The sequence below is a fragment of the Colossoma macropomum genome, unplaced genomic scaffold, assembly GCF_904425465.1.
Source record: "Colossoma macropomum unplaced genomic scaffold, Colossoma_macropomum, whole genome shotgun sequence".
Lineage (NCBI taxonomy): Eukaryota > Metazoa > Chordata > Actinopteri > Characiformes > Serrasalmidae > Colossoma > Colossoma macropomum.
Window position 1 is genome coordinate 4,983,792 of NW_023494802.1, and position 26,277 is coordinate 5,010,068.

At 38.3% G+C, this 26,277-nt stretch overlaps 1 protein-coding gene across 1 annotated transcript in view; it reads left to right on the top strand.

The window, feature by feature from the left end:
- The first annotated feature begins 9,406 nt into the window (after positions 1-9,406).
- LOC118823097 (cilia- and flagella-associated protein 100-like) overlaps positions 9,407-26,277 on the top strand; it is a 93,553-nt gene continuing 76,682 nt past the window's right edge. The window contains exon 1 of the mRNA XM_036592490.1: positions 9,407-9,474. The gene's annotated coding sequence lies outside the window, so the exon portion shown is untranslated. The remainder of the gene's footprint in view (positions 9,475-26,277) is intronic.

Here is a 26,277-nt window from a genome sequence, read left to right on the forward strand (position 1 = left end):
CAACCATATACTTATTTTCCACAAGTTTTAAGGACATACTAAAATGTTAGTGTAACAGCAAATTTACCAACATCACTATCTGTAATGAAAGCACTCATCAATCATGACCTTATTAATCTTCCCCATCTTTTTCATGCTGTTCTGTTCACTCAGGAACGTTACGTGGCTTGTACTCCAAAGCCACCTGCCCCTGATGTCACATGGGGGGCACTTCTTGTCACTGGGGTGGTACCCTTAGTACCTTTAGTCAGGGAACATAACTGTACCATAATCCATTGAAATTATATTTCCTAAGTTGTATTGACTCCACACACCCCGTCTCGTCTCCAGGTTTTTTATTTTATTGTTCTGTTTTAAAACATTAGGTTCTGAAAAGGTACAAGTATGTACTTTTTAAGGTACACAATTGAGCCTTAACACTTACATTGTTTGTAGCTTTATAAATGAAGAATGTACCTACACAGAACCTTTATTTCTAACAGTGTGTACTATAATTGAGGTTTGGGACATTTACAAAGAAAGTAAGCAGGTATGGTTGAAACAAAAATCATTGCTGTCCAATCGCATAAAGTTACAGTACAGAAAAATGAATGTAGTTATTAAGCACTGTGGCCAAGTGCATTACAATCCAAACCTGATCCAAACTGATCAAACTGGACTTCAATTCAAGCTTTAACTCAGTGCTGTCTGGCTCTGCCAGCTCCATTTTGTTTGCCTGTTTACAAGCATTACTATTATGCACACATTTTATTATTATTATTATTATTATTATTATTGCACTATTATTATGTTCTGGCAGGCTGTCATTATTAGACTCAAGCCACAATGCGGCCTTCAGGCCAGCAGAAGAGCAGAACTAACCTGTTCTTCATTATGCAAATAAACACACAGGCTGGCTTGGTTCTTTAAACCAGCGGGGGGAAATCAAAGATTACACAAAGATTATTTGGACAGATTGAAAAAGGCAACAGTGAGAACACTGCAGTTGCTTTTCCAGCCTAATGCTAAACTCACAGATGCCAGGGTTGTGTTGGAACACACAGTGAGGATACTGGCATCTTATGCACTGAAAAGAGTAACACATAGAATTAGAATTAAACCAGAAGGTCTACATTAATGAAATATATTACATTAGCACAGTTCTGTCTTTCAGTTTATATACTTTAGGCAATAATTGTGTTGATGTGATATTTTATTTATGTATATATAATATAAATAATGCACGTATTTGAATCGAATCAGTTTTATCAGTGGAGGGGAAATTAATAGACACAATAACTAAATATGTCAAATTTCTTTAGTATTTAGTGTCCCATCACTGGCAGTGCTGAAATAGACCTCTTTACTGAAAGATTCACTGCGAAACTGCTACAAGGTAAAATATGTATTAATATGTCTATTACACACTTCAAGTAAAACATATAGCATCTTTTAGAAGCTTCAGATGTCTGTGTTTAATCTAGAGGAGCCAAAACACATTAATGCGAATGGCTTTTAGTTTAGGAATCCACTAGAATACCAAAGGCCTGCCACCAGAAGTTAGCATTACTGTAGCTCTAATAGTCTTGGTCACCACTGAAGTTCGTACATGTATTGTTTTTTTCTGAAAACAGTGATTACCAGCTTTAATAGTTGCACTTTATAGGTTTACAGTTACTGACTGTAGCCCATTTGTTGCTGCACAATTCATCAGACCCCTACAAACCATTCTTCAATAGAAGAGGACCAATTGAGGACCACCGCTGACGAGATATTTGCCAGGTGGACCCTTCTCAGCACTGCAGTGCAGCGCTGACACAGTGTATCAAACACACAATATTGCTGAGGTTTTTACACTAAATGAATTTATTTGATTTGATGATAAAAAAGACAAAGCACACATGCATACATGCACCAAGCAGATATATTGGCGGGTATCCAGCGCTCACAGTCATCGTCACATGCAGAGGTCAATATACCGGCAGGCAGGGACAGCCTATGGGGAATCCATCCATAAACCAATAAAAAACACGGCAAAGGTCAAAACGCCAGACCGAATTAACATAAACAATAGAGGCAGCTCAGAAATGTACACAGAAAGTTGGGAAGACTTCACCAAGATTAAAGTCAAACCATGGAGTACATTAGTGGTGAACCAGAGCTAGGCCTTCAGCTCAGGTCATAAATGTCAAATAAATGGAAAAAGCACCTCTTTGCTAATACTAGCTTTTGCTAACACCCCTATGGGATTCTAGTAGTATGTTAGTGCTAAGTTGAAGCGGATCCCATTGCTGTTCTAGATTAAACACAGACATCTAAAGCTTGTAAAAGCCATGTTTTATTTGAAGCTTGTAACAAACAATGGTTCATATTACAGAAAATTAATTTTTCCTCTTTTCTTTGAAATAAAAGTTTGATGTAGTATGTAAAACAATGCTAAAGTTTCAAAATATATTCACCCCTGCAACCCAAACAGCAAAAATATGAAAACTAAACCTCAAAAACAGCCAGTTTTGAATTCATTGTTTTTGTCATGTCATGAAAACCAGTAGATATATATATATTTAGCTACAGCAGTTTAGCTCCTCCCATTCATACCAAAGTTATAAGGAGTGTTTCAGCCCAGAATCTTTTTCAAATGAAGCACAATATAGGGCAGCCATTCAGATCAGATATCATTTACATATATTAGTCTTAAAGGCACAGTAACCAGAGGCGGGAACAAATCATTAAGTTGCAAGCAACAAGTAAGCCTCAAGTCCCGAGTCAAGATAGTCCAGTCTTGATTCAAGTCCTGAGTCAATAGTCCTAATATTCGAGTCCTAAACAAGTCAGTCTGAATTCTTCAGCTAATTTAAGACCATAACACCGAATAATGGTATCAGTACTGCAGCCTTTTAATGACATACGTTAGCAGTGTATGGCTGTATATAAACTTTTATTAGTATTAATTTTTTTGACCTTCCAACTAAAATACAAAATCCATTGTACACAGATAACCATGACAGGCATACTGTACACACAAAGAATAGTGTAGTGCATATAAAAGAATGTTAAAAGTACTGAGCTTAATTATATATATATATATGTATAATATAAATATATATATATATATATAATATATATATATAATATATATACACCAGTGATGCGAGCTCTGACTCAGACTTGAGCGTCATCAAAAATTAACTTATATATATATATATATATATATATATATATATTTGTTTTTTTTTGTTTTTTTTTAAAGTGACGTCCCAAGTCTTTCTTGATTTTCTTGAGTCGAGTCTAAAGTCATCAAATTTGTGACTCGAGTCAGACTCTAGTCCGAGTCATATGACTTGAGTCCACACCTCTGACAGTAACAGAAACAACCTGTTTAATTCTACACTGTACACCTGCGTAAGTGTTTTGCCTAATTTTTCCACTTTTTGCTTGAATTTAACTGGACACCTGAACTGCTAAACTGAAATGCGCTCCTTTAGTTTTTCTCCAGAACTGTTATATCATTCAGTTCAGTTCAGTTCAATTCAATTTGATCTATACAACAGACACTAAAACACTTATTGTGATGTTATGACACTGCATGACTTTTTTCTTTTGTTTAAATATGCACACAAAACAGCTTGCACACAATCGTTCACCCAGCAGGATACTGTACGATGGGACTGCACAGTGTCTCTAGGCCCTCTGGATGTGATTTGCTAAAGTCATTATGGCATTAAAGCATGCTGTGGTGTTGGTTACAGGCTTTCCTGGAAAAATCCTGCTCGTCTCTAACGCTGTGAAAGCAGAGAGGAATCGCAGAAAGGCAGATCCAACTCATGAAAGAGGAACATTAAGCAGGACATGAAAGATGATGACAGCCTCTGGAGGCCACATATGTGGATCCATCCGCTTATTACATAAGCTGCCTTTCAGAGCCATTGTGCCATGCCCATGAACTATCTGCCTCAGTGACAGCGGTTATTATAAACTATATCTGACTTAACATGTGATTCTTTGTTGTCTTTAATGTAATAGAAATAGGCAAAAAATATATTTACACAATTTTCCTCTCACTGCACTGCAGTCAATCAGCAAAGACATGTTTGCAGTCTAAAGCTGCTTTAGAAGGCTAATGTGGCTAACAAGTAATAGAAGCTAATACCTCAACAGTTAGCATTGTGCAAACTTCATGACTAATTCATCACACAATCGCTTCAAACTGAGTTAATTTGTTATTGCATATGTTAAGTATTGTTATTCATAAACATGGACAAAAGTGTGGACAAAATTCGGGCACTTAGATGGCTACTAATGTTGTTTTTAGCTATGGATGAACTTTCATCCAATTCATAGATACAGTATGTCATACCATGTCGGAAACCACATAAACAAGCCTCTGATATTATAGTCCAACACTATTTGTGATGATTTAGGTATGCAGAGGCAAACCACGATTATTGGAGCCAGGTCAATTTGGGCCGTAAAGGTCAAAACTCTGTGAAAAACTCTGTCCTTCTAATTTTCCTAACCATGATAACGCTGCACTGCAAAAAAATGGTATCTTGTTAAGTAAAATGATCTTAAATCTGGTCAATAAATCTAATATTTCTCCCATTGAGATAGTTGTAATCCTATTTTAAGATTATTTAACTAATTTCCAAACATTTTTTACAGTTTTAGGTGATTTTATTAAGTAACTCATATATCTCACTATATTGGCAGATAATTTCACCTGTTTTAAGAAATGTGCTTGAAACTAGCAAAATTATCTGCCAACTTAGTGGTTTAATTTTTCTTGAAAAAAATACTTAAAACAGGTAAAAATGTCTAGAAATAAGCTAGATAATCTTACAATAAGAGCACAACCATGTCAAAATAATAAATATTATCTAAAATTAAGATAACTTGTTGACAAGATACTATTTTTTTGCAATGTAATGTCTGCTAGCTCTGGTATGGGGTTTCTACTAGTATGTATGTTAGCATAAAGCTAACACTGGTGCATATGAATATTTTGTCCACTGTAGACATTAGAAGCTTGTGAAAGACATTGCATACATATTATTTGAAGCTTTCAGTAGATATTAACATATATTTTACATTGACTCTTTGAGTAAAGACAAATGACTGAAACTTGGTCGCTAAACTGGTCCCACCAATTTTTAATCAAAATGTTATTGGTTGATTCCTGCCATTTCCTAATTAGAGCTCACTTTGCTGTATCAAAATCCTTATAGGAAAGTCTGTTCACTCGGCGGCCATCTTTGCAATGCCGCTTGGCAGTTATTTCCAGCCATACAAGACCAGACTCCTTTCTTTTCGAATGGGGATAGACCGAAATACTCAAAACTGAAGGTCACATTACTCTATAAAAACAACTTATTTGAAATCACTGTAAAATCTGACAACAACCTCATAAATAGTTTGTAGCATTTGGCCCAATAACATACACAAATGTGATTTTTCTGGTTGTTCTAGCTACTGCACTTGCGCAGATCTCCACAGTGAGGGGAGGCTTTCCCCACTAGCACTGCAATATCACCGACCCTTCCCCACTCGCACCGTAACCAGCAAGCTGATTCGCTCTCTTTATGGTTGGTGTGACTTTCTTCGTAAACACATACCAAGTTGAGCATTGCAGGCTTTTCCGTTCATATTTTAACCCCTTAAAATCTCAGGCTTATTACATAGTGAGACTTATTGTTCAGTAACTTCAGGGACGCAATGCAAACCGGTTGAGCTATTCTTAGGCTATAGAAGGGTGTAATAGTACTTTGGGCCCACTGGCAGGCCCTGGCCATTTAAGGAGATAAACAGTGACCAGTCTCTTCCAGTATGCAAAATAATTCTGGTATTTAGGGGTCCTATGTTGGCCAGCTACTCCAGCATTGGCTAAGTGCTAACTCACTTGTAGCACTGATGTGGCAACAGTGGCAATAAAATGTTTGGCGTAACAAATCTACTTTTGGAAATGCTCTTTTCTAGTTTGGTAGTGTGCTCTTCCATTCATTTATTGAGATCTCACACATCTGCTCTTTTATTTTTGGTTTGAGAAATGAGTAACAATTCACTCTTTCCACCAAACTCTTGCGAAATTGGGCAAGTTTTCAGATTTAAAGATACGCTGTGGCATATTGTGAAGTTTTTCAGAGGTATCAGGACATAGTTACATATGCTAGGCTACGAAGAACCAACTGGGTGAACTAGTTTGCAACAGCGCCACCCTGAGGCAGACTTGTGCGGAATCTCGAGCTAGTTAAGAATCCCAAAGACACAAGCTCGGCAATTATGGGTGAAGCAGCTAAATAATGACCTTTTCCTGAGTTTGTATTTGAGCGTCTGTTTTTCCCTAAACAGACAACATTAACTTCATAACAAGTTTATGTTCATGGACCCCCCATGGACCCCCTAATTAGGTTGATTAGGGGGTCATGAGGGGTCCAAGACCTCCCCAGTTAACATCTTGGTCCAAATTGGTCTCATCCTTTATAATGTCTCTGGCTGTATCTACCTAGATATCACTGAGAAAGAAATTCTGATTGGATAATTCCACTAGGTGTTTCAAGATTTGACTGGTTTGTGTCCAACCAGTATTTAACAATGAAATAAGAGTATTATTACAATGTTTGCAGAGTTCAAATACAATGAGCTGCTTCTATTCACTAAAAAAGAACAATAAATTACAGATATATATTTTATATCCTGCTAGGAACTCACAGGAGTCCACGGAAATGGTCTGAAGCTTTGGCTCTGTGTTCAAGGGTTGTGTACAGTTTTAGTGAATAGGATCCACAGCCTAGCGTTCTTACTCATTAGAATCGGCCCTGTAATGGAGCCAAACCATCAGTGGTGGACAACTAAATTACAGCACAATGTGGTCTAGTTTGAGTCCAAAAGCAGCTAATACTGGCTTTCTGCTCACATAACATCTGGCCTCCATCATAGGCTTATGCTGCCCATGTGGTAGTGTTTACACCCCTCCTCCTCCTCCTCCTCCTCCTCTCTCTCTCTCTCTCTCTCTCTCTCCCATCTTCTTCTGTCTCCCTCTTTCTCTTCTCTCCCTCTCTCTTCCCCGTCGCTTCTTCCTCTCTCCCTCCTTCTCTTCTTTCTCCCTCTCCATTTTTTTCTCCTTCTCTCTGTCTGACTTTCTCTCTCTTCTTGTTCTTCTTCTCTCTCTTCTCATTCTTCTTCCTCTTAGTATTCTTCGTGTTCCTCCTCTCTCTCTTCCCCCTTTTTCTTTTTTCTCCTTTCTCCCTCCTTCTCTTCTTTCTCACTCTGTTCTTCTTCTATCTCTCTCTCTCTGACTCTCTCTTCATTCTCTCTTCTTGTTTCTCTTCTCTTTCTCTTCTTGTTCTTCTTCTACCTCTCTCTCTCTCTCTCTCTCTCTCTCTCAGTCACTCCATGCACACACACATAATGTGGCCTTTCTGGACCGTCCGCTGCCAGCCATTCAGCAAGGTGGTCTCTCCATGCCAATTCCCGCCCCGGGCAGGGGCTCATATCCTGCCACTTGAGTAAAACTGGACTTGATAAGCTAGAGAGTGATGTCATCTGGGACATCCAGCTACCAGTGCGTCATGATGTTAAAACTCGACCAACAAGGGAAACAAAAAGATCCATTGACCGAAGAGAAGAACTGTTTCACTGTTGTTTGTTGGCTGGTTCACTGTGCCATCCATCACATTTAAACATGTTAGCAATGACTGAATATTAATGCGAAATAAAATATATTCTACACAGTGTAGTTACACAAATATAGTCAATCAGCCAAGACATGTTTGGTGCTCAAAGTCTGGTTTTGCAATGGAGCTATGAGGGTAGGGGCTACAAGTTAGCTTTTACTCTACCAATTAGCATTGGGCTAATCTTTAAATGATCATGCTTTCCTCAAACTGCATCAAGTCAAATAGACTTGCTTATTTGGTTTCTGGCAGTGAATGATATACTGTTATATGTGATTGGATTAAAAAGTATAGGCATAGTTAGACGTCTTGAAGAAGAATCTTTTTTACAACTTCTATCCATAACAGTCTTTCTCAGTGGTCTCTTCTTTCATCCTTAACTCAGCACAGTTTGATACAAGCATGTGGTAATGTAGGTATGCAGTGTGCACAGTGGTAACATCTGGCTATAAGCTTCCATTACTTGTTAGCTACATTAGTGCACAGTTACAAATTTCAGTCACCAAACATGTCTTGGCTGATTTGCAACATTTTGACAACATCATGGATTACTGACTGGGCTTCAGGGGAGTCACAAGGCCTGAGAAGGCTCAAATACTTGAGGCAATCCACTGCAAACATAAGCATTAAATGAAAAAATAGCTACTGAATGTATATAAAAGGAGCTCCTGCTGTAGACTGGGGTTTAATTCCCCGCTTGGGCATGCACCCTACACTATACCAATAAGAGTCCTTGGGCAAGACTCGTAACTTTACCTTTGCCAACCTGTGTAAACTGATCATATTGTCCCTCTGGACAAAAGCATCTGCCAAATGCTGTAAATGTAAATATAAATGACTAAATACATAAAATAAAACAAAAAATGATATCAAAAAAGATCATGTTTTATATTGTCATTGACTTTGTTGCTGCCATTCAAATGAGATGATTCAAGTTTGTCTTTAGATACACAAATATTACACAAAAAACGTATAATCAATACACAGTAGAATATCGCACACGTATCATTTAATAAGGCTAAAAAAAGCTAATAAAAGCTAAACATATGCATTGCTTATAGTGCATTCAAACAAACTATTGTTTAATGTCACTTTCTACATACATTTATTCATTCATTCATTTATTCAGTGTTAATGTTAGAGCTCACGAGGCCTCCTAAGATGCTGGTGCCCAGAGGCCTCGCAAGACCATGGTCCATCCTTGATTAAGACAACACAGCTGTCCATTTATGCTGGAGCTAAAACACGTTTGCAATGCTTGATCCTTAAAATAGATTACAGTATGGAGAAAGACATGGAATGTGAGGGCATTTGACTAGAAGATTGTGCTTTCCTTCTGAAAACTGCAAGAGTAGCTCTCATTTATGAGCCATAGAAGAGCAATTAACACGCATGGGCCATTCCAACTCAAACAAATGTCTGGAGCAACATTCTGCAACATCCCCAAACTGAGCTGGAGAGAACCACTGGCAGAAGACAGAGGGGGAGATGAAGTATGGAAACAAGACAAAAAAGTAAAAAAACTTAGATAAAATGGCTCACTGCGATTGCTCCTAAGTGGCTAAAGCGTTGTCTTCCAGAAGAAGTTACGATGTTTTGAAAGCCATGAATGTTATGGTTTAGAGCATGAAAAGTAACAGATGTCCTTCATTACTATGACATAAAGGCATCCCTTGATTTAGTTCTCTAATTGCTGCAAAGGCTTCATAAATGCTGTATGGCACGAGCCAAACGCGGAAAACAGCCAGTTTCCTGCCAGTTCAGAGTGGTGGACTTTGCAGCCAAGAGCAATGAAGACAACCCACTTCATTAAAGCAGCACATTGGTGAGTAATGGAGCTTTTGGGGTGCAAAGCAGTGCTTAAGAAACTGGCCTAAAGTGGTTGTTTGAGATGTTTCTGTTTTACAGCAGCACTATGTAAATTTGGGGATTTGGAGACCTCTCTGGTGACTATATGTACTTGCAAGCAACTTGCAGAAGAGCATTTTTTTTCTGAGAAGATTCTGCATGAGAGTGGTGTCAGAAAACCGGAAAATACCAGTTTTGGTACGTGAGTCTGTGTCAGAGATGGCAGACAGAAATTTTATGAAATTGTGCCCTGAAAACTATGACAATTATGCTGTATAACTGCATTATCTGTAATTTAACAGAAATTAATAAACACATCAACAAGTCAATGGTTGTTATGGATATTGGTGAATGCTTGTGTTGGATATTGGAATTTTATTGGATTTCACATTTATTCTGTCGACCTGCTGTTTAGTAGCCAATCCTAACCAATAGTTTGTTAGAGTTATAAGTGTTGCTAACCTCATTATCATGGACTAGAAGAAGAAATACAAAAATAAATAAATAGGGAAATAAAGAAAAGCATAAATAAATGAAATAATAATTCATTTATTTCAGTATTTCTGCTCATATGTTTTTGTATATATGTTTTTATCTATTTGTGCATTTCTAACCCAATTTTATCCTCCATATTCAACATGCGACTTAGAGTGGTAGGCAAATGTCCACGGATGTTTACAGCACTGGCATTCCTACCTGATCAGGGAATTGAGTTTTCAAACTTCACTACATTGTCTTTCATACCTGCACTGTAAAGTCAGTGGCACACTTCAAAGACTGAAAGAACTGAAAGTGAAATTGAGCTGATGCCAAACACACTGTTATAAGATTATTTGAAAGACCTTAATATATATGTCTTCATGGCCCTTAGCACTGTGCTCTGTGTAAACAATGAACAAATGATGAACAAATGATGAACAAACAATGCAGCAATTAGGAGGTCTGTTTAACAGCCAGTGCACAATGAACATCTGCTGGTCGTACAAATCATTACTCACCAGAATGTAATACAGAAAAAGTGTTATATAACATAATTCTAAGTATAATTCTACAATAATAGTATAACAGTATAATATTATACAAGTAATAAAATTTATATAGGTAATGATAAGTTTTTATCTGAAAAATGCCACTTTCACCTATCAATCCTATGTGTTTTGCAATGTTATATTAGCATCAAGCTGGGAGTTTACATTCAATGCACCTTTAGCTTATTCACAAAGAAGTGTAACTTGTTACAGTCATTCAAGTCACATATTTCTTTGCTTAGTCTCTCACTAATGTTTAGTCTTCTGCATGCTGGGCTACAGTAACTAACAGGCTGACTTGCAGCAGTACAAGGACACTATGAATATGTTTTCTCTACTGCATCAGTAATACTACTTCTTTCATTCATTTTTAACTACAGCAATAAAATCAAAATTAATGTGCATGTGCAAGTGCAGCACATCAACTGATGCTAAATACAGTTCATCCTCATTATAGGCACATATTGCAGAATATTCTGTAACTTTTCCACCATCAGCAAGTCATATTTCTGCGTTCACTATAGTTACAGTAGAGCTATTAAATCTACAGAAAAAAATGGATGTGTGTTCTAACCGTCCCTCGCCCTTTGCAAATATTCATGAACACAAATTAGATTTGTGACGCTTGGTGATGCATGATAATGAGGGAGTACTTTGAGGCCAACTTCTAGCAGATGGAGGAGAGGTAAACATAAGGGACAGTAGGGCCAAAAAGGAGGCACACTGGTTAGCAGCGTCTGTGTACAGTTATACTAGCCCATGATGGACCCCAGTGACCCCCGTCTCACAGGAAGAGATGTTATCACACTTCAACACTACCTAGATTATGCTTTATTATAGAGCTTTCCTGAAGAAAGAGGTCACAGTGATTATGTAAACAGAGGGGACCACTCTTTTTGTGCTTTCCTTTTTGGATTTGAATGAATTTTTTGAAGTTTGATGAGATTTTGAGGCTTGTGAGATTTGAGATTTGGCTTATGTGACCCACCATATATAAAAAAATTAAAAGGTTATGATTGTCCTGTTATTTACTGTTGTTACTTTTTAATTAAGAAAGAAAAAGTACCAGCAAAGATTTTCTTAACATAAAACAGCTATATGTGAATATTTAGCTTCAATACTCACCAGTGTCTTTTTTATATAAAAAGCAGATTTTGTCTAACTAATGATTTGACAGTCTTTTCTTTAATATTTTAAAACAGAACACAGGTAGAAATTCGAGCTTTGGTCCCGACAATCATTTTTCAGATTTTGAAAAAATTACATCAACATCTTTTCTTAAACCATCATCATAAAAATGTCAAGACTCAACTGGAATCTGTTTATTTCAGTGTGTTTTGTGAATTTGCGTCCACTCACGTCAACTGAATTTTCTATTAAAGTTAGTAACATTGATGAAGGCTTAGCTCCACCCACACTTGACACAACCACCTCATGTCTTATATAAAAGCTGTTTGGTTTTTCAGGTAAGTTTGGCCTATTTTGGGGTTTGAGGGCTACTACTACTGTTAAGCACAACACTATATTTGAAACAACTGAAGGACAGTTCACTGATTACATGCTATGTATTTTTATAAATTAAGTGAATGAAATAGCGGTGCTCGGGGTGCTGCTGCCGAGGAGCGAGTGCCTCCCCACGGCACTTGTGCTGGCTGGGAACCCGCTGACCTTTTGGGGGTGCAGGCTATGTGGTATCTACCACTTGCTCTGGTTTGCAGAAGGGGCTCTAGAGGCATGGTATGCAGATCTGCGGTGCGTGCCTCACCCCTCCATCAAAGGGACTTTAAATGTAGTTGTTGGGTGTTGTTAATGTTGTTGTTATTTAGTTGTGTATGCGTACATGTGTGTGTATGTATTTACTTGTGTTTGGGTTGAGCTGTGGCTTGTTTTGGTGTGGGCGCTTAGTCACCATGGAATGGAGTTTTATAGCTGGGGGTAACCACCCCCACCATTTCATGCTTGTGTAAGTGTCTCTTCTGCTGGTGTAAATAAAAAGCACTACTCTTAGCGGAAATGCTGGTCTCTCCCATCTCTCCTTCTTTTCCAAGATGCTACAGTATAAAATAATTCCTCCAGAACTTCCAATTGATATATATATATATATATATATATATATATATATAGCCCTGCGATGGACTGGCGACCTGTCCAGGGTGTATCCTGCCTTCCGCCCAATGACAGCTGGAATAGGCTCCAGCACCCCACCGCGACCCAGAAGGATAGGTGGTTTAGATGATGTATGTATGTATGCATGTATATATATATATATATATATATATATATATATATATATATATATATATGATATATATTGATTGATTGATTGATTGCCAATAAGTGTGTTGGGTTAGAAAAGATGTAAATAAACATAAACACAGTAAAACGCAATAAAAGTTTCTTATTTCTTAAAATAGTAGTCGTAAATATCTTCTGAACTAGTTGGTAGAGCAAAATTCCATCATCAGAACACCTGATTTAACTTAATAAGACATTGATTAGTATGTGCAAGTATTGGATCATAACTACAATTAACTCTAGTCTACCATAAGGAGAGGTCTGCAAATGGTTAAATGAAGACATTGACATACATCACTTAACTGTATAAGCAGATAAATGCTTACTGCCCAATTAAAAAAAAAAAAAACATTAATTAACATGTGTATATCCTAAAACTTTGATGGGTGTATATACAGTAAAATACAACTATAATATACATACACTTCTAGAAAAGAAGGACACACTAGGACATGTCTTTTAGTTTATTTATGTATATATTGATGTTTTTTTCTGCCTGTTCTTTGGTCAGTTCTCCTGAGTCAGTCATGCTGTCTTTCCACGTGGCCTCTCAGGTCTTCTCTCCACTTTTCTCTGGCCAAACTCCAAGCCATTCAGAGGTTGAGTTCCTAAGAAGCCCAATTTCAAGATTCTACCACAAATGATACAAAGAGAGAGAGAGAGAGAGAGAGAGAGAGAGAGAGAGAGAGAGAGAGAGAGAGAGAGAGAGAGAGAGAGAGAGAAGGAGAGAGAGAGAGAGAGAGAGAGAGAGAGAGAGAGAGAGAGAGAGAGAGAAATGCTTGTGTGTATTGGTTGACTTTCTCCCCCAGACATTCTTCTGGGACGTTTTTGGCTCAGTTTCAGCTCGCTGTTTTCAGCCCTTATTCTACTCTTACTGTGTTGCGTGTTGTGTTTTTTCCTCGGACAGTATTCTATTCTTTATCCCCGTCCCTGCAGTGACCATTAAGATCTCTATTACAAAATATGGAATTAAAAAAGAGAGATGATTGTGTGAGTCCAGTTTAACTGCTCTCACATGGTTGAAGAGAACGACAATACAATGCATATGTGGTTTAATAGAGATTTGGAATGGTTTTCTATGAACAAAATAATTCCTAGAAGTTATTTTCTGAGGAAGCCATTGTGTGAAGACTTAAAAATATATTTCTCTTTCTTATTGTGGTGGGATGTAATGGATGGGCATAATCTTTAGACCCGCTTTTTAAGTGTTTTTAGTATGATTAAAAAAAGATTTCACTTTCTTTTCCACCACTTTCCTGTCAGCTGTGCCCAGTTACAGCAGCCCCAACACACCTGATTCCACTCAACCAATCTGATGTACCTGATTCTGTTTAGCAGGTAATTATGAAGCCAACAGTGAGCTGAGTTCAATAAGATCAGGGAAAACACAACCATGTGTAGTGCAAGGGGTCCAAGGACTGGCAGTAAGAGCCACAGAATCTCAGTCATTTATTATCATTCATCACTAAGGGCCTTATATAACCAGTTCCAGAATAAGGACTCTGAAATGTGGTTTCACAGTGGTACATAAGACTTTAGGCTATACTATGTGGATTCTGAAGCTGTCAGTAAGAAAATTTGATACAATTTAGCACTCCTTCCACTTCTAATAAGAATCAGTTGTCAACCTATCCAGGCCTGACGCCAGGATTAAATCATGTCCGGGGCATCAGAAATCCACAGAAGGCTGTGGGTTACAACTTATCCATGCACCACACAAAAATAATTAAAAAATACAGCTAAGGAAAATACAAGGCGAGAAATGTATGGTGGACTGGCCCAGAGGAGCCACATATTGAGGAGAATAACAACAGAAGAGCTTGTTAGAACCCGGTCTAGGGTCAGGCCATAACAGAAAATGAGAGTGGGCTGCCAGACCAGGCACTGGGCACCATTTAAATCAGAAAACTGCAGGTTTTATTTACACGTTCCTAAAAAGTATGCAAGTTTGCAAGAGGCTAAGCTAAACTGGGGGTGATGGCTTCAGGGATGAGCATATGCCAAAATAATGAACAAAACAACAAACAATTACAAATCTAACTAAACAAAAAATGAAAGAAACCACATACAGATGGCTACCCTAACTCCCTCTATTAAAACATCATCATCATCTTTAACTGCTTAATCCAGAAGGGTTAGCAGTTGGGAGAGCAGAGAATCCTGTACCTTGTACCCTGCAACTTCCTCCAGCTCATTCTGGGGGACCCCAGGTTGCTCCCAGGCCAACTTTATATATAATTCCTCCAGCAGGTCCTGGGATGACCCCTGGGTCTCGTCCCAGTAGGCCTTGCCTGGTAAACCCTCACCGGGAGGTGTGCCGGACTGGTGTGGACAGGTGCTCTTCCAGGTCACATCAGAGGGGAGAAAGCCCTGAAATCTCCCAAGATGGTGGCTTGGTGACCTCTTATACATCAGTGCACCCCCATGTGGCCAATCATGGACCTGCATATCATGCGAAAACAGAACAGTATATGACCAGAGGTTGTGACAGAGCTACATGTACAACATATCATCAAAGATTTACTTATTAAGAAAATCTGTCTGCTGATTCATCTTTTCACAACATACAGCGCATCACTGTTGCCAATGCAGAGTGACGTCCCATTAAAGGACCTCCTGACACAAAGCCTGATCATACCCTGAACATAAGAGTATCCTCTAGCAAAAAAGCAACTAATGTCTTGCAGTGTACTAGAATGCTCCATCGTATACAGAAGTTTTGGCGCCCCTAGTCAAATGACATGTTTAGTTGATTTTCTAAGTGAAAATAAGTATATAAGCATGACAAGTGAACACATTTCTGCACATTATAGTGCACAATTACTGTTTATATGCTGAATTTAACAAAAAACTAAGATGTGGCCTGTGCAGAAGTTATTAGGCATATTTTATATCATGTTTTATTTTTTTTCCAATATATTAAACTAATAGACTTTGTGCACTCATAAAAGTTTATTTTTATTTAAATGTTTGGTGACACTTTATTTTGAATTGTCCTTTTTAGATGAAACAAACACTCAACAGACTCTCAGTAACGTCAAAAATGAATGAGGGTTAGAATTAGGTTTGGGGTTGAGGTTAAGGTTAGGGTTAGGGACAGGGTTAGGTGTTGGTAAGGTTGGGTAAGGTTAGATTTGGGTAAGGTTAGGTTTTGGGTAAGATTGGGTAAGGTTAGGTTGTGGTAAGGTTAGGTTGTGGTAAGGTTGGGTAAGATTAGGTTTTGGGTAAGATTTGGTAAGGTTAGGTTGTGGTAAGGTTAGGTTTTGGTAAGATTGGGTAAGGTTAGGTTTAGGTACGGTTGGGTAAGGCTAGCTTTTGGTAAGGTTGGGTAAGATTAGGTTTTGGTACGGTTGGGTAAGCTTATGTTTGGGTAAGGTTAGGTTTTGGTAAGGTTGGGTAAGGTTAGGTTTTGGTACGGTTGGGTAAGCTTATGTTTGGGTAAGGTTAGGTTTTGGTAAGGTTGGGTAAGGTTAGGTTTTGGTACGGTTGGGTAAGCTTATGTTTGGGTAAGGTTAGGTTTTGGTAAGGTTGGGTAAGGTTAGGTGTTGGGTAAGGTTGGGTAAGGTTAGGTTTTGGTAAGGTTGGGTAAGGTTAGGTTTTGGTAAGGTTGGGAAAGGTTAGGTTTTGGTAAGGTTGGGTAAGGTTAGGTTTTGCGTAATGAAAGTAACATTAACAGTACATCTACTTAATGTCATGTTTCAACAGAACATCTACAAAATATTTACTTCAGTGTATTCAGACACTTCACTACTGCTACTTTGCTGATATGTTGTTGATGTGTTACTGATAATCTGTTAAGGGGGTTTTTTAGTCACCTACAAATGACCACTCCAAATAAACTGCTACCAAATAATCAAGTTTGCTCTCTGTAGAGCATATTTTCACTTATAAAATAAACAAGACATTCAATTTAACTGTGGGTATACAAACGATTGCGCTCGACTGTTTGATTTAGTGCACGGCCCATCAAAAATTTGGCGACACTTTATGATTGGCCTTGCTGTCTCTGGGGGGTCCCCCTGCCCCCCCTTCACTCAGTGCAATGCTATTCAGTGCAGGAGTCTGTTAACCAATGTAACATAATTGGCAGTTAGTGGTTACCTCCGAGCACACCGAGCTGTCCAATGATGTTGAGTTAATAGCAGTTTGAGAAGATGGTGCTTTAAGTGTCTTGGAGGAAGCATGTGGTAGCCTTCACCCTCTCAGCTTGGCACTATTATGTGTTTCAAGGAGATCTGGCTAGTGGTTAGAATTGGAAATGACTAAATTGGGGAGAAAATTGGGTAAAAATCCCCCAAAAAAGATTAGGGACCATGGCACACAGCTACAAAAGGGTACGGTACAAGTACAGTCTTGTCCATCAATTGACAAACAATGTAAATGTACCCTTGCAGGTACAACAATGGTGTTAGAGTCTATGTGAGCCCCTTAAATACATTTTAAAGGTGCACTACATTCACATTTCCAGATGAAGTGCACATTTGTACATTTTCATAGCCTGGAGTCAAGGTGTATAGAGTTAATGTGTCTTAAAAAACTTAACTGAAAAGAAATATGGTACAAATATGGTATACTTAAAGGTACTAAAGACATTTCTTTCAAATAAGGAATGACAAACCCAAGAAAATCTTGTATTTTCTTTCTACTAACAGAGAAAATGACACATGACATGAACATTTCAGAAAGCAGCAAGGTGTCTCCAAACTTTTGACAGGCAATGTAGTACTATAAATATCGTAACCACATCTGACGTCATATATCATTTCCCAGTAGAGGCTGCCTGTAGATTTTCCCTCATGCTGTACTCCTCAGTGAAAGTGCTGTTGTTTAGGAGGAAATTCTGAACGTGTGATGGTACAGCTGGTTTGGCCTGGTGCTGGCAGAGAGGAGAAGAAAGTGCCCTTTGTGTGTTGGATGATTGAAAACGTCCCTGTTCATCCTTCCTTGGTTAAATGCCAGAAGAGAAAAATAGCCGTGTAAGAGTTGTCGTTTGGGCCCTGCACACATCACAGAGCCAGGCAGGACCGTGGGCAGGAAACAGAGGAGGAACAGAGCGAGAAAACAATACAAACCGCGGAATCTATACAAGAATTTGGCTGGCAAATGCCACAAACTATGGCTGCAGAGATTAATGCCAGTCATGAAAGCCATGCTTAATAGTTAGCCTGTAATTTTTTTTTCTAGAACAGCATGTTATAATTATAGCCTGCATTAAATCCCTTCCCTCTATATAATAAATGAGATTCCTCCATTGCCTATAAAGAATGGTCAAGAGGCAATTTCACTGATTTTTCCAAATTTCTGTATAATCATTGAGATGTAAACAAAGGCATTCAGAGTGGTATAATGTGAAATGGTTTGCTGTAGAAAAACTTACGGGCTTACATTTCTTTACAGTGGTGGTGATAGGAACCACGATGTCTGTAACACAAGCTTAGCCATTTTATTTGCTATCCAAAACCACCAGTGAGCCTACACATGCCCTTTTTCAACTGTAATGTTGATGATGATAAAATAGTGTTTTTATGTACTGTTTTGCCAACACTCCACACACACACTATAAAAGAATCTAGAAAAACAGTGCCAGACAAACCCTGTTAATTAACAGTAAAATACTGTTTTCTCAGTGATGGTAAAAATCTGTAAAATTACGGTCATTTACATTTTTAGAAACACTGTCTTTTGCTGTAATTCAACAGTTTTACTAGTTCAACTAGTTTTTCTAACATATTGTATTTTACCATAATAATAACAGTAACAACCATTAAAATAAACACAAAAGTGTGTAAAATAAAGGCGAAGGAATTTGTTTTTTGTAAATTTACATTCTGTTTCTGCAAATTAGCCACAGCAGTGTTAAAATACAGTATATGTATGCTTTTACAGTACTTTGACAGTGAAAATACATTTTTTGGTTTTACTTTACAGTATGTACCACCCTTCTATATATATATATATATATATATATATATATATATATATATATATATATATATATATATTTAAGATATAACTATCAGGTGGTGTATTCACAATCTTTTCATGTTAATAACTTTCTGTAAGGGAACTTTTAGAGGCCTTAAACTCTTCAAATGTCTGGTTCCTATCACCACCACTGTGAACAATTCTGACTCCGCAAGTTACTCTAGAACGGACAAGTATGGACAAAATTCAGACTACAAGATGTTGCTACTACTGTTTTCAACTATGTGACAATATTGTCCATTTTTATAGACAGCAGTGTGTCATAAAGTCAGAAATCACGCAAGCGAGTCTATTATTATTATAACTACCTTTTAATATGTTATTTTTCATGCTATGTAGTATTGTGCAATGCAGCAGCCTCATCATTTTGGCAGAATTAATGATTTTGTATCCTTTTTAGTATTTTTATACATTAATTTTCTCTCACTACAATACCCAGCATGCATTACACAAATACATCATACAAGCACGAGGAACCCTCCCATAGGGATAAAGAAATCCATTATTGTAGACTTTTGGCTTCCTAGCAGTTAGCTATCTAGCTTTCTTCTACATTAGCCAGCTAGTGGAAAAACTGTCCAAACAGCCTGCCTTCATGTATCCACCCCAAAGCCTTTGTAGTTTTTCAAGATATCCTCCCAACTTCATTATACATTATCAGAAGGGAGATTTCCTGGTCTTTAAACTGGAAAATCTCATTCTCGAGACTATTGTGGCACCACTGTAGAAGGCGAGTAGGCATGTTTAGGGATATAGCAATGGTTAAATTCTTTCATTTTGCCCAGAGTGCCCTTTTAATAACACAACACAGTTGGAAGCAACTGTGATTTAGGCACGCAGTTTGCATGATGCTAATTGCTAACATTAGTTGTTGTTAGTCTTGTACAAAAATAAAGATGCAGACTTCAGACACCAAACATGTCTTGGCTGAATGCCTACATTTGGGATAAGAGGAAAATTGTGCACATTTTATGCCCAAGTATTCCTTTAAAGACCGGACTTCAATGCTTTCAATGAATGTGTAGCCTTGAGCTTCGCCAATCAACCAAGCTGTACGTTTATTTAAAATGAATTCCAGAATTAATTCAACATGATCCCTGGTCTGACTTGTGCACGTGTTTTAAAATACTCCCCATTTCCTGATGTTGTCTACCCAGTCATGTTCCTGAGTTTCTTAGCGGGCAGGGGGTCTCTGTGTTTGTGGAACTGTGGGTCTTCCTGCTGAGAAAATAGCCGTCCTGCCCCAGGCCTTACTGTGCTAAGCAAACAGCAGAAAGCACTGCAGACGTGATGCTTTTAGACTCAAACCCCAGAGCTCTGCTCCGGCTTCTACCCATACGAGGATATGGCCAGTGTTCACAAAGCAGAGTTAAGAACATGATTAAGATAAATGAGGACGTTAGCAATGTACAGCTAGGATTACAACTTAATTCATACATTAGCCCCAAACATAGTCAATCAGCCAAGACATGTTTTGCACTGGACAAAAGTACATCACACAGCTAGAAACAGTAGTAGCAGCCATCTTCAGTCCAAACTTTGTCCAGTGCTAAAAACACTCCTGTACTTAAGTGAAAATAAAGAGACACTTTGTAAAATATTCTGTGAGTATTCAAGTCTTCTATTTATATTTACACATAAATAGTTAAAGCATCAAAATTGAAAGCACTGTGGGTTATTATAGCTACTATAGCTACTACCTGTTTATCAGATGTAGCTGCACACAGCCACACATTAAACACAAGGCTAAACACAATGTAACAGACACACTAATATAGTTTAGATGAAGCCAAGCAAGGAACAGAAACAAAGGTTATGAGGTCTATGCATTAGGGTCAACAAAGAACACTTGGAAACAACTAGAGGGCAAAGCAACAGACAAGACACAGGAGAAGGGAATGACAAAAGGGCAAAGCAAGAGAGGTGCAGGAAAACTAAAACAAGAGACACGAGGGAAGGTAAACAAGAAGAAAAATGAACAAAGTCAAAGTTGTTAAAAAAAATGAATCAGAAACAATTTGCATTTTTAATTTTTCCAAACAGCTTCATCCAGACGCTCCTGTTCTGTGTGATTTTAATCAGGTTTAAGTGGTAATGTGGTCTTCCACACTGTTCAATCCTTCTCATGTTTTTGATTTAGTAACTGATTTAACCCCCCCAAGTACTGTACTTAATACAGTGTCAGAATCCCTATAAGCAAGTCTCTTTGAAATTACTAAACAACTCAACACTGTTTGTGTCAAATGTGTGATGCTTTAGGCATGTGTGGTACTTGGCACATTGCTTTATACCCAATTATTTGGGTGTAAGCTCCCATTACTTGTTAGCTACATTAGCCCCGTAGCTCTAAAGAAGCAAACTTCAGATAGCAAACATGTTTTGACTGACAGACTACATTTGGCGAGGAAGAAAAGTGTGTAAATATGATTTTTTCTCAAACTATCCCTTTGAAGTCCGGCCTTAGACAAGAATGGATTTGCTGTATTCCACCTAGCATTAAATAACCCTGACCCTAAACATGACAGGGACTCCTTTCTAACCTAAGTATGATTTCATATGCATCTGAAATACAGGCCTATGATGTTAATCACTTTACACAGGCTGGCACTAACATATTAGACCACAGAGTACATTTAGCTACAACCTCTTCATTTATTCAACTGCGATAACATTAATTAGATTCTTTATGCCAGTCTAAATTTGCAGTGCAATCAAGTAGCCTCTTTTCCTCAAGCAGAGAGAGAATTGGGATAATTTGATGTCGATTTAGTTTTATTGGAGCATTCCTTGTGCCTCTTTTTATCTGATCAGCCGGTGACGGGAACGGAGGAAATGAGTAATACTGAGGGCCGCAGGGGACACACAGCAGATTACTGTTTAGATGATATCTGTGGGCAAATATTGCTAAGAAAAAGTGGTCTACAGGTTCATTCAGACTAAGAGGTAATGACAGTAATGAACGCCATTTAAACTCATCATAATCAGGTGCTGCTTGTGCGCACTGCTCAGCCCACTGGGATGGGAGGAGTTCTTTATGAAAGAAAGGCCATAGACTTAAAGTGATGATTCTGCCATAAATCTAATTCACATAAATCAGCCAAGACATGTTTGGTGTCTGATGTTTGCTTCTTTAGTTTTGTGCTGGAGCTACAAGGCTAATGAAGTCTAACATGTAATGGAAGCTTATACCACACAAATTAGCATTGTGCAAACTGTAGTGCTTGCTTTGGGTGGTATAGTGTAGTGGGTAATACCACCTGCTATGCAACAGATGGGGTTGGATTCCCTTGCCTACCTCTATAACATGATTCAGTTGTGAGTAGCTCTCGATACCTCAGTGTAAACATCTCAAACTGTGTAAAGCTGTTAATAATGTCAAATAGACTTGTTTATCTGGTTTGTGCAGGCCCATGCACAGACATGTTTGGAGGACGGGGCATGAATAAAGAAAAAAAAGGCAAATTGATTGGAATTAAATTTAATTTAATGGAATAGTTTCAGTCGATCAGCCAAGACACATTATCAAAGGTCTGTGAATTAGCAGTTATACAATAACTCCAGCATTAAAACGATCAGCAAAGCTATACACCGATCAGGCATAACATTATGACCACTTCCTTGTTTCTACGCTCATTGTCCATTTTAACAGCTCCACTTACTATATAGGTGCAACTCCAGTAGCACTGCTGTGTCTGATCCACTCTTACCAGTGCAACACACACTAACACGCCACCACCACATCAGTGTTACCGCAGTGCTGAGAATGATCCACCACCAAAATAGTACCTGCTCTGTGAGGGTCCATGGGGGTCCTGACCACTGAAGAACAGGGTAAAAGGGGGCTAACAAAGTATGCAGAGAAACAGATGGACTATAGTCTGTAATTGTAGAACTACAAAGTGGAGCTGATTAAATGGACAATGAGCACAGAAACAAGGAGGTGGTCATAATGTTATGCCTAATCAGTGTATTTTACTACAAAGAAGTGTTTTTTTTTTTTATTTTCACCTAAAAATCTAATTCTGATGTGGAGCCACAACAGGGCAGCAAAAGAGCCGCATGTGGATTTTCTACATAATTAGCTTATTACTATCTCTATCAATGCAGATAAAATGGTCCATGTGCTGATATGACATTATCTGTGTTTTTGATGTAGCTTGTGGAACCCAAATCTGGTAGCACTATATCCAGGGTAAGATAGACAGCAGTCAGCCATACAGTGTCACAAAATGCATAAACAAGTGTATTTGAGATTTTTTCACAGCTCAGCGTGGTTTGTGGCAAGTTAGGTATGCAGTTTGCAGGGTATTAGCTTGCATTACTTAGCTCCATTTAGCCTCTTAACTCCAGTGCAAAACCAAAGAAGCCAACTTCATACAGCATGTTTCGACTGATCTAATATATTTGGAGGAAGGGGAGAAATGTGCAAATGAGATTTTTGGTTATATCATCACTTTAATGTGATGTAAGAGAGCAGTCTATCAGGCTGTGCCAGGTTTGTCCCGGAGCTGATGGAAACTGAGAACTGGGTGCCAGGAGAAGACCTGCCACACTGAAAAGGGTGCTGATATCACTCCACACATCAGCTGACCATCACACCACTGGGCAGCAATCTATCTCTATCTCTTTCTCTCCTTGTCTTTCATCAGTCTACAATTTGGCAGACAGCATCATGAGATAACGGTCCTAATTTGAAATGTTTTATCTGGAATTCAAACATACAGCATCAGCCAAAAGCCTGGGCCTGATTGAATATATATATATGTTATAATCTTAAAGACATTTTGATCTGCAGGCTCATGCTTAGATGCCTGTTATGTTTTTCTATGACAAAATCTTATACAGTATATGTCCAAAAGTTTATAGACACCTGTTCACCCAGTGTTTCTTCTGAAATCAAGGGTATTAATCGGGAGTTTGTTCTTGCTTTGCTGCAGTAACAGCTTCTAATCTCCTGGGAAGGCTTTATTCTAGACTTGGAGCATTGTTGTGAGGATTTGATTGCAGCCACAAGAGCATTAGTGAGATCAGGTACTGGTATTGGAATAATTTCTGGATCACTCTAACTCAGAGGTACTGGATGGAGCTCCGTTGCTCCAGAGAACGTAGTTCCACTGCTCCACAGCCCAATGCTGGGGGACTTTATTAGTGTTTTTAGGTGATATTTAATCATATATCAGTCAGTGTACCTATAAGGAGAATTACACTGATTTGTCAAAACAGTGCCGTTCAGAGTGATCTGATATGAAATGCGCCATTCTAGAGTCAGAATTGTTCACAGTGGTTGTGACAGGAACCCCATCTAAAGTGTTTAATGTAGTTATGTTATAACTGAAGTTTGGGGGGAGGAACATACCTAAAACCCCTCCTTCTTCCAATCTAAGACCATATGAATTCACATTCTCACCTTCCGTTCCCGTGACTAAGGGTTCACAGTTCTCAGTCCTACAGCAGCTATAAGGGGGGTCTGGCCTTCTAGCTACAGACAGAAGTTGCTCAGAACTCCAGCCCAAGTTCTCAGAGTTCTCCCTCCTCCCTCAATCAGTCTTCCCTCATACTACCACTACCATGTTGAAGGCATGACCTGACCTCACAAAAAGCCTCTAAAAGCTACCGCACAGAAAGTTATTAACACAATGTTTATGAATGAGCTGCTTGATTTTAGAGACATTGCTTTAAGATAGGGGTGGGGAAGTGATGGCTGGAGTCCAGCACAGTTTGGTGTTTTTCCTGCTCTGACATTCCAACCAAACCTGGCAATTATCTGATGAGTTGAATCAGGTGTGTTTGAGCAGGAAAATCACCAAACTGTGCAGGAATCTGGCCCTCCAGTACCAGAGTTCCCCACCTCTACTTTAGGAGATAAGTTTTGAGTTAAGGTTTGGTCTAAAATGTGTTTTTAAGAAAACATTTGTGGTTAAGAGATACAAGTAGGCAAAATAGTCCACAAAGAAGACTTAATTTCTCAGATTCCCCACTACTGAATCATTATCATTACATATAAAAACTCACAAGATGTGTAGGTTCACTGGTGGTTTTGGAGAGTAAATAAAATGGCTATATTTTTGCTGTAGACATCAGGACCCTGATTCCAATCATCACTGTAAGAAGTTGGTAAGTTTCTTTATAATGAGCCATTTCATATCAAATCACACTGAATGACTGTTTACATCTTAAGGATTGAATTATACAGAGTTTTTTTTTAAAAAAAACAGTTCTTTTAAAGCACATTTCACTCAGTAATACTGCTCTCAGTGAAGATTCATTGGATGTTAGGGATTCTATGATGTGACTGGTACACTAAACCCTACTACATTCATCATAACACATTATTCGGCATTTTCATTTCTCTTCATGATGTAAATCATGGACTTTTCAGGCACAGTTTGCGCATATTATATCTACTGTATATCCCAGACCATGATCCTCCTAAATATCAACCTTTTCCCATTTCCCTCTTCTCTAATCAGCTGCATATATGCATGTTAACCCATTTGTGTCCACTACTAAATGTAAAATGATACCTTACTTGCGTGGCCAAGTAACGTGGCCACAACTCACGAGCATCTAGAGGTCAGCACCAGCCAGTACCAAGTTACTACAATACATTTATGTGCAACCAGACTGGTTTTCTAAATAGCAATTCCAAACTTTTAAGTGGCATTGTGTATGGTACTAACACTGTACCTGTACACAACACTCATTGTTTATGTTACCTGCAGATCACTGTGTATTTTATGTTGTTTCTACGTTTTAATGGGCTTTACGTCTTTCTCTAAATGAAAATCCCTGCACAACTTGTACTTAGTTGATAATACAATTCTGATTGTGAAGGAGGAGTATAAAGAGCATAGAGAACTGACCATCAGCACAAACATTCACTGTTAAAGGGGTAAAAAGTGCGAGTTTGATTGTGTTGTTTTGCTGTGGTGTAATTATGTAGTGTAAGGTGTTTGAGAGACCAGATGTATTCCATTACGTCCAATTTCTCTCCTCTCTCTCTCTCTCTCTCTCTCTCTCTCTCTCTATCACACACACTGTACACGCAGTAAAATCTCTATGAAAGGAGTCTGTGTTTCCACTTTTATTTTCCACTGAATACACAAACCTGTTGCAGGCAAACAGGAACTTTCAGAGCCTTCAAGGAAGCACTGTCTCATACGCAAGCACTTATTCAGCTCTTTATTAATACATTTGGACTAGAATCCCATTTCCCCCCTAACATCCAGCAGCCCACTTATCTAAGATAAGACCATTTTGAGGGGGACATGTTCAGCACATAAAGTGCTGTCATAGCAAGACTTCATGTTTCTGAAACAGTGGCTTTACAGGGAGAAGGTTAAAGGGGAAGTCCACTGATTTTGCAAAATTAAGTAATCATTCAACCGTTTAGATGTAAAATCATTCAGAGTGGTTTGGTGTGAAATGCGCCTTTCTAGAGAAATTTACAGAGTCAAAATTGTTCACCATTA